General features: G+C 45.0%; 1 protein-coding gene across 2 annotated transcripts in view; it reads right to left on the bottom strand.

Annotated features, from left to right (window-relative positions):
• Window positions 1-14,940, bottom strand: part of map3k13 (mitogen-activated protein kinase kinase kinase 13) — a 31,612-nt gene extending 16,672 nt beyond the window's left edge. Inside the window, exons 1-2 of one of the 2 annotated variants that reach the window (XM_030111274.1) lie at window positions 14,863-14,940; window positions 4,597-4,656 (exon numbers count right to left, since the gene is read on the bottom strand). The gene's annotated coding sequence lies outside the window, so the exon portion shown is untranslated. Of the gene's footprint in view, window positions 1-2,635; window positions 2,666-4,596; window positions 4,657-14,862 lie in introns of those variants that run through there. The other variant, XM_030111275.1, reaches the window with a different exon arrangement.
• Window positions 14,941-17,773: the final 2,833 nt, after the last annotated feature.

Below are 17,773 nucleotides of genomic sequence, written 5' to 3'. Positions count from 1 at the left end.
GAGTTTGGGTGGTGCTTGATAAATAAAGATTCACTGAGGCGAACCTTGAAGGAAGACTGAGAAGAAAGAGATTGCTGCTAATATGAATCATTATTATTATTTCTAAAGAAAAGCTGGGATGGGGAAAGCGTTGCCACTCTAGATTTGCTCCATTACCATGTTTATTCAGTTCTCGCTCCGCCACGTGCTTCCGGGGTTTCCCTGGTTAAAGATGCCAGTTACAATCAGTAACCTTGAGAAATTTTCACAGCATTTTCTGCTTCTTTTTACAACATTTTAGGCATTTTTATGCCTGTCGTCCATGAAATTTATTGATGGGGAGACACAAAGGGATTGTGTTTTGTGTGCTACTGGCCTATCCGTCATATTAGTCATGCTTTTGGGAAGAAAAGCAGTGATAAAAGGAAAAAAAAATAGAAATACAAACTACAATTATCACTGAAATGCATAGCTTGGTTCGACTAAAACGTACTTGTGCTGAAGTACAAGCTGGTGGAAGCAGGAATTCATCAGGAAACTCCAATCGAGTACAGTTCTGACGCATTTGTAACACCTTCCGACTGAGAAACATCGCACAGATCCCTGTTGACCAACATGTTCTGGATAAATACGGCAAATGTCAGCTACGGAATTAACATGTCTGTGAATCATTAGCACTCCAAATACACGCGCACGCACGCAGCTCGTGCCTCAAATAGCCTCAGCTGATACCAGCCAGAACCGGAGAAAATAAATAACTGAAGAAAAAAAAAAGAAAAAAAAAAAGAGCGTGCGCCATCGACGCGTCACGCTGCCCCCTCCAGCTTCGCTCGGCGAGGCCGCGCTCAGCTCCGCAACCAGGAGACACGGTCCGAAACCTGCAGCCACCGACGAGCTCGCACGTGCGTTTTTAGCAAAGCAGTGAAGCTTTTTACAAGAGCTCCATTTATGAACGCTAATCAGATCCATGAGGAGAGATGATGAATTCAAACAGACAGAGAAAAAGAAGATGGTTCCAAGAAGACAGTGGAGGGAGAGACGGGCTCGGAGAGAGAAGCAGTGGAGTTAAAAAAGCAGATTAGAAAAGGACACAAAGGCTTTTAGAACATGAAGGAGAAGGTTTTCAGGGGTTACATAAAGAGTGAAAGTGAAAGAGAAATGAGTGACGGACGCAGCGGAGACAGAAAAAACTGCTTTTCTGCTGCCGCTGTGGCTGCTCGCGGCGTGATACTGTAACGACCACGCTCCAATGGGAAAGACTCCCACAGCGACAACAAAGGACACAAGAGGAGCCGGCTCCATGTGAACTGGGCCTGTCTGCCCTGCACGGCCAGGAGACAGCAGCACGCACACACCAGCGGACAAGCAGACACACACACACACACACAACGCACAACAGTGCACACACCAGAGCAGCTGCTGCCACAACAATTCCCCTTGTGCTCTTTTAATAGGGACGGCCTGCCCGGCCCGCCAACAACAAGGAGAGAGACAGACGCACAAAAGTAACACAACAGAGAGACATGCATATTTGCAGGATTTCTGGCCGTGACTGACACCGTTTTAATGGCTGCAATATGAAAAACACAACGAGCTGCAGAGCAAAAAAAAGTAAGTGGGGCATATGAGTCTAATGGGAGCGAGTGGGTGTTGTACTACATGTTCATTCTTCTGCTGAAACACAAGACTGCCACAGCAGAAAGCCGGGAATCAATACACATTAGTGCTACTGTTAAGCTGCTGGCGTCTTACTATCCCGCCACGCTCTTAAAAAGCTCAACATGCATGTCGTTCTGGAAAGTAAAATCAATGCTGGATCGCGGAGTGAAACACAGAAATTAATATGCTTTTTTTTTTTTTTTTAATGCTCTGTAGAAAAAAAAGATAGATGGAGTTCTCCTCTTTTCCACCCCCTCCTCCTCTGAAGCGCGGCTGCTGGCTACTCATCCTGTGTAGTTACATAAACACGCTTAGCAGCAGAGGACAGAGGTGGGCACACACAAAGCTCCCCTGCTGACAAGTGACACGAAGAAGAGATGGATGGAGATGCGGGAGCAGAGGTTTGAAGTGAGGAGATGACGAGCGACGCCAAAAAAGACGAGAGAGGCGCACTCTGATGTGCAGAGTGAAGATGTGAAACGGGTCCGTGTGATTCGTGTCTGTGCACATTCTGACGTGCCCGTGGCTGCCCGGAGAGCACGTGTGTCCCAGAAAAGTCTGTCATCTCTGAGCAACTGTGCCTCGGAGGCTGGGGTTCGCTCCTCCGGGATTGCGGGGATGACGGAGCGCCGGGTGGGAATGTGCCGGTCCGTACCTTCACCTACATCTCAACCTGTCCTTCAGAGGGCACACAACGCTGCTGCCGCTGCAACAAAAAAGCAGCAGCGGCGTCACTGCTGAGCCCAAAATAGCTCCTTGCACGCACCGACGCACGACCGCCCGGCGCACTCCTGCACCACCGCCGCCGAGCAAACGCCGACATCTGATCCACATGCAAATGGAATCAACACGCACGCGAAGAGAAGGTCTCCTCTGATGTAAAATAAGAGATGAACAGGAAAACACTGCAGACAGACTGTCGCTACGATACTTCTACATCGCACTTGCTTTCACTCAGGCAAACGGCAGAGACACACAGCATCAGCAGGTTACTCACAGCAGACAGAGCTCTGATTCATGGCACTTTCTCGGCTTTTGAGGGAGAGGGCTGGACGAAAAACACCAGCAAGAACCAAAAGAGAAAAAAAGCTGCTTGAGAGGAACGGCAGGAAAAGCATGGAGAGCAGGAGGCAGAGGCCGGAGAATGACAGACATTCCTCTAACTCCCGCAGCGCCCGGGCCGTGAGTGGGTGGGCAGCGTCGTCACCCGGCCGCTCAAGACGATGCTCACGTCACAATTTTCATGAATGGAGCCGTCTGACGCAGAGAGGACACAGCTCAAAGAGCAGAGGAGGTGGGGTAGGAGGGGGAGGGCGGAGCCTTCCGCACAGACTCTGAGAGGAGGAGCAAAGAGAGAGAGAGAGAGAGAGAGATGAAGAGGAAAGCAGAGGAGGGGAGATGGAGGAAGAGGAGAAGGGGTGGTGGGGGGGTGTATTTCAAAGCAGCACCAGCTGGGAACAGCAGGTTAGGCTGCAGTGGCGTCTCTGTAAGTAGGACAGACTGTTTCTGCACAAGAGAAAATCCCTTTGTACCGAACCAGTAATCAGTTCTTCCCATGCCAATTGTATGAGCGTCCCACATGACTGCAGCCCGGATCCTGCACTCCAACACGATTCGAACCGCGTACGACCAAGCACGTCAAAAAATGAACTGTATCTTTACAGCCATGTGTGATCACACAGCCCAAGAGGCTTTTACTCCTCTTATGACTGTGTTTATGGTCATAGTACGGTCACAAAACTACAATGAGTGACTGCGGTTTCACGTTTCAATAGCTGCCAGTTCTTCAGTATTCACGTGTGATGCAATGAATCGTGACTGGGACTTCACAATAGGAATGCAGATATGCTGGCACACACACGACTGTTTTAGTGCATGCTGGTTAAACGGTTTAGAATTTATGGTTATGAAGAGTAACGCGCGCCAAATCCTGTGAGCAGTAAGAAGATAACAATAGAAGGGTTGAATTGTCAAAGCAGGAGGCAAGATGTAAACAGGAGGAGCTTAATTCCAAGCTAACAGTAAATATGGAAAGGACATTTTCTCCCCTGTTCAGCTCAAGGCCTGGTTCAGGATGTGACCGCTGTCTCCCTGCAGCTGATCATGGGTGTGAGCGGCAGGGGAATTCCTGCCACGACGTCAACTCTTCCATTTGTTTATAAACTGTCGGTGAACTTTTAGTTTTGAAAAATACACAGATTTCTTTTCCACACAGCACTGTTGAGAGAGCTACAAAAGTTTTAGAAATACATCACATCAAACTTAATCAACTTAAATCAACTGGTGTCCTCCGATGGCTTGGGTTGAGCTAACTGAGGTTTTACGGTGTAGCGGGCCTGTCGTGATGCGCAGGCAGTCTGACGACCCCTGTTATCAACAGACACATTCACTGAGACCGCTCTGCTTTTTTCTTGAAAATCTCGAGGTAACTTCGGTTCCGGTCAGCTCCTCGCTCACACACACACACACAGGGCCACATGGGTTTGTTGCGTGATTACAGTCATTACAGTACAGTTTAAACACAGGGTGTGAAATCTGTGTTTCCTCAGCATATCTGTGCTGCAGTCTGAATGCCTGCAGTATCTGACTTCTCTACGGCACCAAAAAAAAACATGTGTGTTTTTACAGCTGCATAAAATCTCTGTACAACTGCACGGGATTTAAGAGGATTCAGTAAAAGTGATAACGGGCTGCTTATATAATACCCTCAAAGAAACCACCTGACAGCAGTCGATACTCATGAATTTGAACAAAGTCGCGGCTTGAGGACTGAAACGTTACAACGGCGACAAAAAAACCCAAAAGGTCAGAGTGAGAATGTCAGAATAGTTGTTCTTTTTCTCCATGAAAGGTCAATGAATGTCCCTGACACCCTCCCCTCACTGTGAGGAAGTATTATCGCTCTTTAAAAATATCGCCGTGGACAATGCCTGCACATGCATCTGCTGATGGACTGACCTGTCCGGTGGTTTCTGAGCATCTCCGGCGTCTGGACGATCAGGACTCCTCGCTTCTCACCTGCAAACAAACACAGACGGAGAAGGTAAAAACGTGAGAGGCGCTTTAAACTGAAAGCATTGCTGATCACAGTGTTCTACCTGAAGGGGGGGGAGGGGGTAGATTTAAGACATGGAGGCAGAGATTGAGACTGGCTGAGCTCACAGGGGGTCATATCATGCAGAGGGCGATTGAAATGGAGGTAGGAGCTAAATGTTGGGGAGCAGATGCTCCCTCTAGTGCTCTTGTTTCAGGAACCAACCTCTGGGGGGAGCGGATAGCGGGGAGGGGCAGTAAGAGAACGAAATGGTGGGATGGGGGTTGGGGTATCGGAACAGCATTGTCCAGGCTCTGTCCTAAAGCCACACCCCGGCGGGGGGCCCTGCCGGAGGAGGAGGAGGAGGAGGTCTGGTATCCCGGGGCGAGGTGGAGGCAGAGGCGTCCAAACAGCCTATAAATGGCGTGAAATGAGAGTCCAATGAGTCACGGTGCAGATGGTCGCGGATGCTGGCTCCTATCAGGCTGACATTATGGCGAGGGTGCTGGCTGATTGCTGGATCTGTTAAAATGACACCCTTTTGGTGCGCAGTGGAGAACGGCCTTAATGTCAAACTCTCTTTAGGCCCCGCAGAGAGCAAACTGGACGAGCGACTTGAGTCGACGGGTTGAAGACACACTCCTGCTACACACAGCGGGGGAATTCCCGACAACAGACTCGAAGTTAAATATTGACCAAAGGAGGCAACATCAGCTATGAGGAGAGAGAAATTCAAACACTTGATCTGTTCGTTTGCTTAGCGAGAACACCAAACTGCTCTGAAGCCGAAACTCCAAAGGTCAGACGACCACGGGCGCTCGTGCTCCAGACATGTAAAAAACATGCAAAGCCGGACTGAAATAGGAAAACAAGACATGAAAATCCAAGGAAGGTCACCCATTCACTTCTCATGAGTTTCACTGAATGAATCCGGACTGATCATGACGTTTTTGTCTTGCAGTTTCCGTTACTCTGATATTTTTTTCATCTCAATGCAAACTAAAATCATCACACAGTGTTCAGTCAAAGGTCAGCGCTCATCCTATTTGAATCTTGAAACATATCAAACCTTGTAAAAGTGCGTATGGGTTGAACCAGGTGTTTTTGGGCTAAGGGGCTTTTAAAGGTCTTTTAAAGAAATAATTCCAACACTCTGGTAAGCAAATACAGTACTCCCTGATCCTATTAGCAAAAAACAAAAAAACACTTATTAGTCAGTCACACAGATCAAATCTTGCCTCAGAGTTTAAATTCTCAGCTGTGTGTTTTGACTTGATTTCCAGGAAAAGTTTTCATTTCTTATAATGTGGTGATGAACGGACTGGTTGAACTCTGAGCTCCATCGCTTCTTAGATGCAGTTTTAGTTTATTTACCCTGCAGTCAGTTAACTGGATACTTTACTTCAGAACAACCATGAGCGAATGATAGTGGAAAATATGGTGACGCTCTGCTTCCAAATATGAAGAACAAAACCTAAAAGTGAAATCCTAATAAATGAACAGCTCGGGTGTGAACTGAACCTACACCAACCAAGCGTGTCTCAGGAATCACACGATCACCTGATCGATGGAGAAGCCGTGCTACATGTTAGCTCAGTTTCTCACTCATCTGGGGAAAGAAAAAAAGTTCAAAAAAGTTCAATAAATGCAAATATTTGTAAGATAAAAGTCTTGACATTTTCAGCAGTTTCCACTCCAGAAAAAGACAACAATACTTCCAAAATGACAAAAATTTAAAGTTTTAAAGTACATCTTCCATCTGCTACTGTATTATACTGAAGGACGGTTGTGGCCTAGACTCTCGGGAAGCAGGATTTTAATCAGAAGTTCACTGGTTTGAATCCCGCTGTCAGCAGTTCACCTCTGTGGTCCCTGAGCAAGACTCAAACACACCTCTGCTCAGGCCGTGCCGGAAGAGCAGCCGACATAAATATATCTAGTCAATAATAGATATCAGATCCTTTTTTCAGGTTTAGACTGCCTTCATGATGAAATAAATCCTTAACAGCCTGGTCACAAGTCCAGAGGAACACATGAAAAGAATTCTAACCTCAGTCTTTCACTTTGACTCCCTCCAGTGACTGAAGCACCCCGCCCGGCCTCCGCCGCCGCCGCCGCTCACATGATGTGCAGCCGGTCGCCGCTCCGCTTCCTTCCGCACGCAACAAAGTTGTAAACCACACTGGCCGGGCCCCGTTATACACACTCATTACTATTTCACCAGCAGCGGAACAGCAGCACTGACAGCTCCTGTGTCCGCCGCATTAATAAGAGAAAAAGCAGCATCGCGCACAGAAGCTTACGGCGGTTTACATTTCCAATCTGCCAGCGCATGCAGGGCCCGGGTACAGACAGGATGGCACCGCACACACCTCGCTGATTACACACTTCATGGAGGGTTTTTTTTTCTTTCAAAGTCAGCAGCCAAACATACACAGTGGCTTTAATTTATAAATAAGAAAAGAAATTATTACATTTATCAAATGATTAACATCATAACAAATACTACCCCATAAATCAGACTCAAACTGTCAATTCATGTCTTTAAATCAGGAAAATGTGAGTAAAATGTGTGAAGGGCAGCATAGTTCAGCAAGTCAGTTCCTGGCAGCTCCTCAGCCTGAACCCGGGAGCATCTCACTCCACAACCAGCCTTCGTCACAAGTCGGGCCACATGTTCGATCCCAGCCTGATCCCACAGGTGTTCGCTGGAGGTCTGCCGACAGGTTTCATCCTCCCCACTCCCAATTTCCCGAGATGCTCTCAGATGCTCTGTGTCATCTTGGAGTTTAGAGCTTGATCACCCTCACAGGGAACTTTCAAATTAAAACAGCACATAAATTACAAGCCATCCTGTTATTTGTACAAAGTTTACGTTTTGTCCCTCCAGAAACACGAATGAAAATGTACATTTTGTGAAAACACTTAATCTTTACATTATTTATAAAATTCAAGATAAACAGGTTTGTGGTCATTAAATGACCCACTGAAACCTAAACTTGGGTTTTCCATTTCTCTTAAAGACTGAAGGAATGGAAAGTCATTGAAGTGATTGTAGTAAGTCTATGTGGAACTCTGGAAGGCAAAACAACTTTATTTGTTTGTTTGATTCAGATTTCGTTTCAATAGGAGAGCTAAATTTTCTTCTCATCTCTTTTTTGGGGTTCCTTTTGTTTTTATTTAGGGAAATTTTAAATAATTTCTAGAAAGTAACATAATGCGTAAAATAGTATTGTTGTAAATAATAATATATTAATTAAAATAATCAAATGGCACGCAAGTACTGTCTCAGTTTCCATGAATGACGCATTAAAAAAAATGGTATCTCATAAAATGAATCCGTGATGTCTGTGAGTCAGAAAGAGCCTGAAGCAGCAACATATGAGATCAATTAGGAAATCTTGTTTAATTCTCAATTAGTAAGTTTCACTGGCTGCTGTGATCGGCTCAAAGTCTGCATTGGATATGTCCAAAAGATATATTTAGCTTCTTTACCAAGAGTTATGAAGCAGACTGTATTTTGAATCTACCTTAAAACAATAACCATCTCTTCAGTTGTGGTATTAGTAGGTAATAGTAGTGGATAATCAATAGATTATCAATCATACTTGCAACAAGGTGGCTTAAGAAAATAAAAGATTCACTAAAAACAAACTAATGATAAGAAAACTATTGAACAGATTGAAAGGCGTCTATAAATTAGAATTGTGTTTGGATGAAGAGAAGTCCAGTGAGTAGCCGAAATACCCGGATTACAGAAGAAAACAAAAAAAACAGGCTCCGATTGCGATGGCTTCCCGGACGAAGCCGTTTGGCTGAGATGAATGATGGAAAAAAAAAAAATGTCCGGCCCAGCTGATTGGTGGGTTTCTACAAAGGCAGGCATGGATGACTGAGTCCTGCCCACAGCAGCCCCTGATTCTCAGCGACAGATAATGCTTGTGAGATTATCGTCCTGAGCCCACCAACGGCTCGGCCAATCCCAGCCCAGAGCAAATTACATAACAATGAGTGTTGGACGCTCCTGGAGGATTCTGCCCCGCGCCACGGCGACAATCCACCCGCCACGGCTCCCTCTTGGTTATGAGTTCAGGGCGGACGGTAGTACTATCCTCCCTCCCGGCTGCGTGCACCTGGTAATCCCGCGCGTGATTTATGGGATTGCGTGCGGAGCTTTAATGCCAAACGCAGCAGCGAGTCTTAGATAACATGAAGAGTTTCCAGGGCTCTGCAGTCATCTTTGCCTCTAATTATTTCACTTAGGAGAATTACACGTGTGGGAGGAGGCACTGTTTTCCCGTCTGCTTCACCTCCTCGCTCCACTTCAGCTACAGTTGTGCGGCTGGGGGTGGACGGTGCTGATGCTGCCCTGCTCAGAGGTTCAACAAAAAGCCAGGTTACAGCTGTGCAAAGGCGAGACAAGACTGCACTGCAGAGCGCAAAGTTTCTTCCGATTATCCTGATAAGCAAACCTTATCATCACATGAGTGATCATAAATCTCTTTACTTTTATAAGCGAGTCGATTGTTTATTGTCTGCACATACTCTATTGTGACTTCTAAAAATGTGACGACAACAAAAAGAAGGGATAAAACCAGCAGCCTTCAGGCTTAAAGCTCACTTCACAAACCGGAACCGTCACTGGGACAAACAATCATCTTCCAACAAGTTACTCAGAATTATTCCATCTATCATGATCGTTAGATTTGGTATTTTCCAAACAGTTATTCTCAAAATCAAAATGTGTTTCCCTCCTGAACCAAACTCACTATAACGTTGCTGCCTGAAGGCTGCTCACTTTCAACAGAAACACATGAAACTCGCTCCAGATCTTTTCAGAGATTCAGTGATGAAGACAGGCTGAACAACGGCGAGAGTCCAGAGAGGTGCCGACGTTACACAAAGCTTCCAAATCAACTCACAGGTGGAACCAATAATGTGGCACAGATCGATTCCTGACCAGATTTTACAACTCAACATTCAACAGGCTGAAGTGTCAGATGAATGAATTGGGTTTCAAAGTACTAGATTTTCTACTGAAAGGTTCATAAACACAGTGTTTTCAAAAACAGAGGAATTACAGCACGTCGTCATAAACAGGAGCGAAAGAAAACACTGATTCGAATTTTCTTTTATAAACAAACATTAAAAATCATGTGGTTGACTGTCGCTACAGGCTGGATGATAATGTTGTATCACTGGGTATCATTCACCGTGGACAGTAATGAGAAGAGCACAGCTAATGATATTTCAGGCAATAACAGAGAGAACGATCAGCTCAGCTGGTGAAGTCAGGATGAGAGACGGTGGATGATGTTCAGGATGGGGGAGGATATCGGAGGAGATTCATAAAAATGTTGGTGGAGCAGTGGGAAAGGTGGGGGGTGGAGGTACATGATCCACTGAGGGAATCCCTGAACGGAGGACGGACTGTAGAGACTGAGAATCTCAGTGCAGGCTTCAGTATTTTGATTTTGTTTGTCGCTTTTTTCCCCTCTAAAGCAAGGCTGTAGTTTCATGTCAGACAAAGAGGAGTGTTGGTGTTTAATCTGGTTTGGTTTGTGTTAGTTATGCTTTTGTTATGCATGGAGAACTTTATTTTTCCAAAGTTTCAGGACTTTAACTTTCTGTACTGCTGTCCTATCAAAATATTAAAGTGTCTAACCACTTGGACTGTGCAGTGATCTATTTATAGTCTCCGTCTTATTTATCATTTAAAGCCTCTGTACAGGTTTTTGTCCCGGTCACGAGGCGGACGCTGCACGCTCTCACCCTGAGATCAACTCCGAACCATGAATACCATTATGTGCACAAACATCATCTGAGTAACTCAGCAACCCTTTTATTCATATGTCATTGTAAAGATGCATGCATCAGAGGTCAGAGGTACTCCAATACTGAACCCACACACACACTCAAACCCACACATACACACACAGAGTCTGTATGACTTGTGCATGTGCTCTGGTTCTTGCTCCTCCACTCGTGTGTGTTAATATGCTCCCCATGAGGCGCTGCAGGCTGTGGTAATTATAGAAGCTCGGCTCGCACACATATCACAAGGGAGAAGTACACTGAAGTGCTTTTGCATGAATACAGTACTGCACATTCACACAAAGTGCTCATCCACTGCTGTGCAGACGCAAGAATCTATATAAACTACAATTTGATGAAACACAAAGGCCTCAGGTTAAGAGGTTTTTTTTTTTTTGCTTTTTTCAACCAATGTTTAATCATTTAAAAACTTAACGACAATGACTTGACTATGATTTTTCAGGCAGACATCTTTTCAATTGCACCTACTCTGGCTTCTTGTAGTAAACCCGGCATATTATTAGCAGCAAAGCCCGGGCACACTTGGAGTTCAACAATGCCGAGTTAATCTAACCCCCTTCACAGTCGCCCCTGTAAAACCCCTGCCCAAATATAATGGGATGTAGGGCTTAACCCACTTCTCAGCAAAATCCCAGTCCACAAAGAGGCTGACCAGCAAAGCGTCTGCGAGGGAGTCCGACAAGGCCCTTGGTGAACGAGCTCTCAGCCTGCAGGGGAGAAAACTGCAGGAAGAGCTTCATGACCGGGCAGAGGTGGAATTATTGGCCTTTACTTGTATGATGAAGATGGAAGAACCGCCAACATGGATGGATGGATGGATGGGGGGAGCTCAGACAGTGTCAGTCATAGGGAAAGAGAGGAGGAGGAGGAGAGAGCCTGAGGGAGGATACAGAGGGGGAGAGCAGGCGGGGGTGGAGGGTGGAGGGTGGGGGCAAAGACATTCATGTCCACATGCCTACTTCAGCCCGGCGTTTGTTGTTTGGCTTTTTCCACTCAACTGCTCCTCAATGGCAGCGCCGCACGCAATGTGAACAATCAGCAACTCAGCCCATGCCGGAGCTATTTTTAACAGCCGCTTGGCTCTATACTGTCACAGGGTTCTGTTTTGATGGAAATCGTCAATTGATTTCATCAATGCCGGGAGAAAAAGGAAGCTACAACACACCTGATTCAGGGAAAAGCCTTTTTGGGTCATGAACTTCTTTAGCTCTTAACTTTAGAACAAAAACAAGTTTAAAGGTCTTTGGAATAACAGCTTACACAATGTGGTGATGTATGTCTTTTTTAAGTCACATCTCCTTGTTTACATTCACTCAACCATCACTGACATGGAAACTTTTTCTTTTCTTTTTTTAAATAACATCAAAATGAAAACATTAATGAGCTTATTGATACTGAGTCTGATGGGACACTGAAGCTGCTGCTGCTGCATTAATGTGACCCAAAACGTTCAAGGCGGGTCTGCAGAGCGGGATTAGAGAGATCAGGCCAGCTGCGAGGCTACAACTGCTGCTGCAGCTCCACATGTCCGTTACATAAATAGAACTTCCTGTCCACGCTCCGGCTTGAGGACCGTATTGATGGTGGCACCGTTGTTACAGTCAGGACTCAAACACCGGGGCGTGCAGAGAACAGTGTGCATGGTGAATAGAAACACACTGTAATGAGCTTCAGAAGGCCGGGCTCGGCCCGCATGTGCAGCAGCTCACATTTGCTATTAACCCGGTGTCTGTTGTCTCAGAGGCAGAGTGAAAAACGAAAAGGTGGTGCAGCGTTCCCCTCGGCGCACGCATTTAGCCGATGAGTGTGGAGCGTGACCTGTGGCTGCACCGCGGCCGTCACAGGAGAGGTGAGCCCAACGCCGATCCACGTGGACGCTTACTGGAAACGTCCCACTCAGCACAATGAGGGGGGAACACGATGCTGCTGGTGCGGTGACAGCTCGCGACATCCAGCGTGTGTGTGCACACACACATACACACACGGAGGTTTTCGCCACCGACGACTGTCACAGTATGTTGGCAGGAATGAAAAGCACGCGGCCGCACGACTGTTGTGACATGAAACCCTGGTGAAAGACAGATGAATGATGGGGTTTGATTTGTGTCGGATGGACCCCGAGAGGAGCTGCGCTCGCTGCTGACAGAGAGCATGTGAGACCAAACGATTCCCAGCTGAAGATGAACGACCAGTCGTCATCATCTTCATCAAGTGATGCAACTCATTCAGCCATGACAGAAGGTGCCTTTGTTCAGTTTTTTTTTTTTTACTTTAAACTCATTACCAAATGATATTTGTGACTAAGCCAACAGCAATGCCACAGAAAGCAAAACCTTTTACATTTTTACACATCCACTCCCTGAAACAGTTTCCCAGGTCTGTGAGCACCGTTTCCTCAATGGGCCACATGAAAAACTGGAACTGCTGCGAAGGCGCGAGCAACAAGGGGAAGTCACTTCCGCTCAGCATAACTATACGTCTCGGTATGGAATGTGGCTTTAATAAGCTCCTGTTCGCCGCAGTGTGTTTTCGTTTGGTTACAGTGGTTCCAATTTCAATTCTTTAACACAGATCTGTTCTCCACCAAAAGCACAAAACTTCTAAATGCAGTAAAAACTCCACATTTATGTTTGCTATCAATTTCGCTGAACAGAACACGCCTTGAGAGGTGAAAGTTATTGAAATGAAATGAAAAAACACTTATGGCATAAAGTTTTGTCTCTGTTCTGGGAAGCGTGAAGTAAAAGTTTCTTTAGATATTTTTTATCAGCACACACACGTGATATTATTATGTTGGTTTCAGTATGAGCTTTGATGATGATGAAGAAGACAATACAATTTCTACCATTTTTTTCCTCTTCAACCAACACTGTTTTGTTTTATCATAACAGTAATAGATTTGCTGCACACAGTGACATAGGAGTATAAACCAGGCAACATAATGAAAAAAGCCAAAATCCTGAACATTTGCATAACGAGATTATTAGTTTTTGCAGATTAGTCTTCAGAAAGTTCATTAATCAATTGCACTTTAGTTATCTTACTTTTTTTTTTTTTACTGCAAAATGCAGGCAAATTTCTAAGAAAGTCCAGAACTTGCAATAGATCTTATACATTGATTAAAGATTTGGTGAACAAGTATTCTACAGATCAGACTTTGGATCCAGACATCTGCCCAACAAACACTGAGTGAAAAAGAAATAATGAATCAAATAAAAATCAATGCAGCTTGCACTGACAACTGTTTGTACTTTGAAGGTGGTTGCTACATTTTTTCCAGTGTATTCGGGCTGTGTTTTTATGGAGAAAACACACCAAAAACTACAAAAACTCATCTAAAGAGCGTATACAGAAAGAGCACACCTCACAACTCAGCAATTCTCAATTTTTCATGAGTCCCAGTCAGAAAAATGAACCGCTCACCCCCGCTATAGATGCTTCATCCGCACATATCGCTTCAAACTAAACAAACAGACAAGGTATGTTTTCTTTCTTTCTGAACCAGGGTCAAGGGTCAATCCCAGCTCACTGTTGGTGAAGGCAGGGTTCACCCCAGACAGGTCGCCACTCCACTGCAAAGCAAACACAGCGAAACACAAACACATTTGCTCAGGGAGAACATGCAAACTCCACAGAGAGGAAGTCAAGCCAAACCCAAGATGGTTGAGTGTTAACCACTACAACACCATCTGAACTATATTGTACACAGTTCATAAACTGCAACTTCTCAGCCATTACAAAGCAGAAACTAGAGATAATCCTCTCGTTTAAAAGGGATTTATTTTAGCACAGTTGCGCTATTCTGGGCAAGGATTAGAAAATGAAAAGAAAATACTAAACGGAATGAAAAGTCAACCTATCCAAGTCAGAACATCCTGGCCACGCAGTCACTAAAATCCCCAAACAAAAGTGCTATTTGAGAGGTGAAAAACAAACATTTCTCCAGCAACCACTGTAATTTCGCCTCCTCCTGCAGCAGCAGTCTGTAATTTGCTCCTTCTCCTGGTAAAAACAGACAACAGAGGAGTATTTCTGCGCTTCCCTGCAACACTGCTGTCCTCTGTGTTATATAATGACAATAAACCTTTAACCGGCGCTGCCGGGCGCATTAGGAATAACAGCGGTCCCGCTGCTCGGCTCCTCTCGCTCTCAGTGTAAACAGTCGCTGTGACAGCCAGCCAGCCTTCCTGCCCCGAGCTCCGCAGCTCTCCGACGGCCGCCCGGGTCCGCTTCATCCCGCCGGAGCGGGGAGAAGCGAGCCACGGCGTCCGCCGACAACCTGCCCCGTCCCGTCCCGTGCCCCCACCTCCACCTCCTCCTCCACCGCCACACCGGAGAAAAGCGCAGGTCGTTACCGTTTCAGCAGCTCCCTCACCGACGTCTTCCTGCAGCGCCTCCGTCCATCTATCCCCGTGTGTATGGATGTGTGTGTGTGTGTGTGTGTGTCTGTGTTTGTGCGTCCACCGTATTGGTTCAGGCTGCTGAGCGTCTTACGTCACTTCCGCTCGCTCTGACCCGCAGCACCTGTACGTCAGTCCAGATCGTCTATTGCAGACAGGAGTCCCCACAACACGCTTTTCAATTCCATTCAGTGAATATATAATAAACTTTTTACTTACTTTATAGTAATTTACTACAAAAATGACAAATTTAGTAGCATCTCATTGGTCTTGTTGTGGATGTATGGTCATGATGAGGGCTTCTGATAGGTTAATGTGTGCCTCCAAGCTGTATGTTTGACATCCTTGAATTAGGCTGAAATCTATCCAGAGGACCCCCCATCCACCCATCCGCCTTCTTCCTGTGGAGGCTCCAGAGGGCTGGAGTCAATCCCAGCTTTCTGTCATCAGCAAGGGCAGGATGCACCTGGATGGGTTTCTCTTAATTCTCATTAACTCAACAAAATTAACCAAAAATTTGGAATACAAGAAAAATCTTGAGGCATTATTATTTATAATTATGAGTAATATGTAAGGCTGTTTCACCAATACACCTGAAAATAATTAAATAATAATGAAGACCCATTAATCATTTGAAGAAACTGACGGTGAAACATCAGACATACAATGTCACCAACAATCTAAAAAAAATACTCTGTGGTCAGTGCAGGACCATCAACTCTCAGAGAGACATCGGTGAAGAGCTACCACCAATGGATCGATTCAGTAAAGAAATTCTCCCAACATGACAAACATGACTCTTGTTATTCTTCTTTAATACAGTTATAAGGCATCCAGTCCTTACATCCATATATTTCAGGCATTCAGCGTGTTTTCACAGAGGTTCAAGCCAAGCCCATCTGACATTAAATGAAGGCAGATTACACTTTTTATTTTTTTCTTCACATTGCTTATTGCTCTCCACGACATGTCAGTTTAACTTTACACATTCCTCTTAAACATCAGGATAAAGAAAAATTGAAAATAAGATCGTTTTCCAGCAGAATTTATATTTTTACTAAAGGTTATAATCATCATTAATGAATAGGTGAACGCTGATTAAACATTAAATGAAAGATATATGACATTAAAGAAGTTTATTGCTTTTGCATTTCAAATTGTTTATTTTTTTTTCGGAGAGACTTTATATTGTGATGCGTTAATTTATCTCGAGTCCTTGTCTCCTTAAAACAAATGTGTATTTTTTTATCCATAATAAACACACAGCTCGGGGCAGCTGATTCCAGCAGCGGAGTGACTGCTCTTAGTTTTTTTACAGCTCTGATCCTGTGGCTAAAAATAGCTGCTGTGCGCCGCCGGCTTTCACGGGACAAATAACAACAGCAAATGAATGGAGGTCACGTCTGATCTAATATGGAAGGAAATTTAATTGTCGCCCACTCAGAGCCTCTAGAGGAAGTTTGCAGCCACTATAATTGGTCATATGAAGTTCCAGTTCCACGGGCTGAGACCTGGAAGGAGGATGTGTGATTCCCACGGGTGGGGATAACTGACAGACGTGAAGGAAGAAACACTGAGCGGGGGAATGAAGAGGGTGTGAGACCGATACTGGGCCGTCGGGCCACCTCCGTCTGAACCAATCAGAGGCCGCTCGAAACCTGCAGGAGGAAAACTATGAGCTCAACACACACACACACACACACACACACACACACACACACACACACACACACACACACACACACACACACACACACACACACACACACAGCTGAGACCTCTCACATGAACCTCTGCAGCCAAAACAAACAGGCACTTTTATAAAATGATTATTAAGTACAGGGGGAGGCACACCTTACTGCCATGCAGAGAAAAAAATTGCAGGTCAAATTCACATTTACATGAACAACAGCACCATGAACAGAAAAAAAAAAACAGTATAGCATTGGCAACAAAAGCGTTGAGATTCTGGTCACAACTGTGCATCATTACATTCATGTCAAGTATTGGTTTATTTCTCTTATAATTCCAGTAATGCATTGTCTTGTGAATACTTTTTTTAAAAATAATCATTATATGCCTCCAGTTAGTTAAGATCACTACTTACAGTTTTTTAATCATGTTTTATCATAAATATATGACGTAAATATAAGTTTTTCTGTTTTCTACATTAACATTCAGCAGTTTTTACAGTGATGTGGATATTCAGTGTATTTCATGAAAATGAAAACGTGGTGGTTTCAGCCCATTTTTACCCCAACAGCAGTGTATTTTTACATGAGCCATCACATTTACCCATTCCCACAGCATCTGCACACACACATCACAGGTGATGGCGGCCATGCAAGGCAATCGCCTTCCAAGGACACCTTGACATATGTACAGGGGATTGAACGGTCAACCTCTGGATTAGAAGCTGACCTGCTCCATCCACTGATCCACTACCACTTGACCCCATCGCGAGGTCGACACAAAAAGACAATATTAGAGTAAACAATTCACCCCCAACCAGTTTTTGGACTGCAGGGGGAAACAACAGTCCTCTCTCACTGTCAGGTGAGAGTGTTAGCCACTACACCATGAAGCTTGTGAATAAACTATTGCCAGATTTCATCTACCCTGTGTCTGTATTTAAACTATATTACCCCTCCATCACTTTGGTATATAGCGTGCACATTGACTTTCCCTCATGTTGGTGTGTATTTATAGAGCGTCGAGGGTGAAACTGCTTCGGCAGCATTGTCAGAGTCCACTCAAGGATTATTGGAGTCCAGCTGAGTGACCGACCATAAGCTCCCTCTGGATAAAGCGAGGTCCAGAAAGCTTGAAAGATCACGGGTAATCCCGGCCACGTTACCAGTCAGGA

Source organism: Salarias fasciatus, chromosome 16 (assembly GCF_902148845.1).
Source record: "Salarias fasciatus chromosome 16, fSalaFa1.1, whole genome shotgun sequence".
Taxonomy (NCBI): Eukaryota; Metazoa; Chordata; class Actinopteri; order Blenniiformes; family Blenniidae; genus Salarias; species Salarias fasciatus.
The sequence above is the reverse complement of the archived record's forward strand: the minus strand, read 5'-3'. Positions and strand labels throughout refer to the sequence as shown.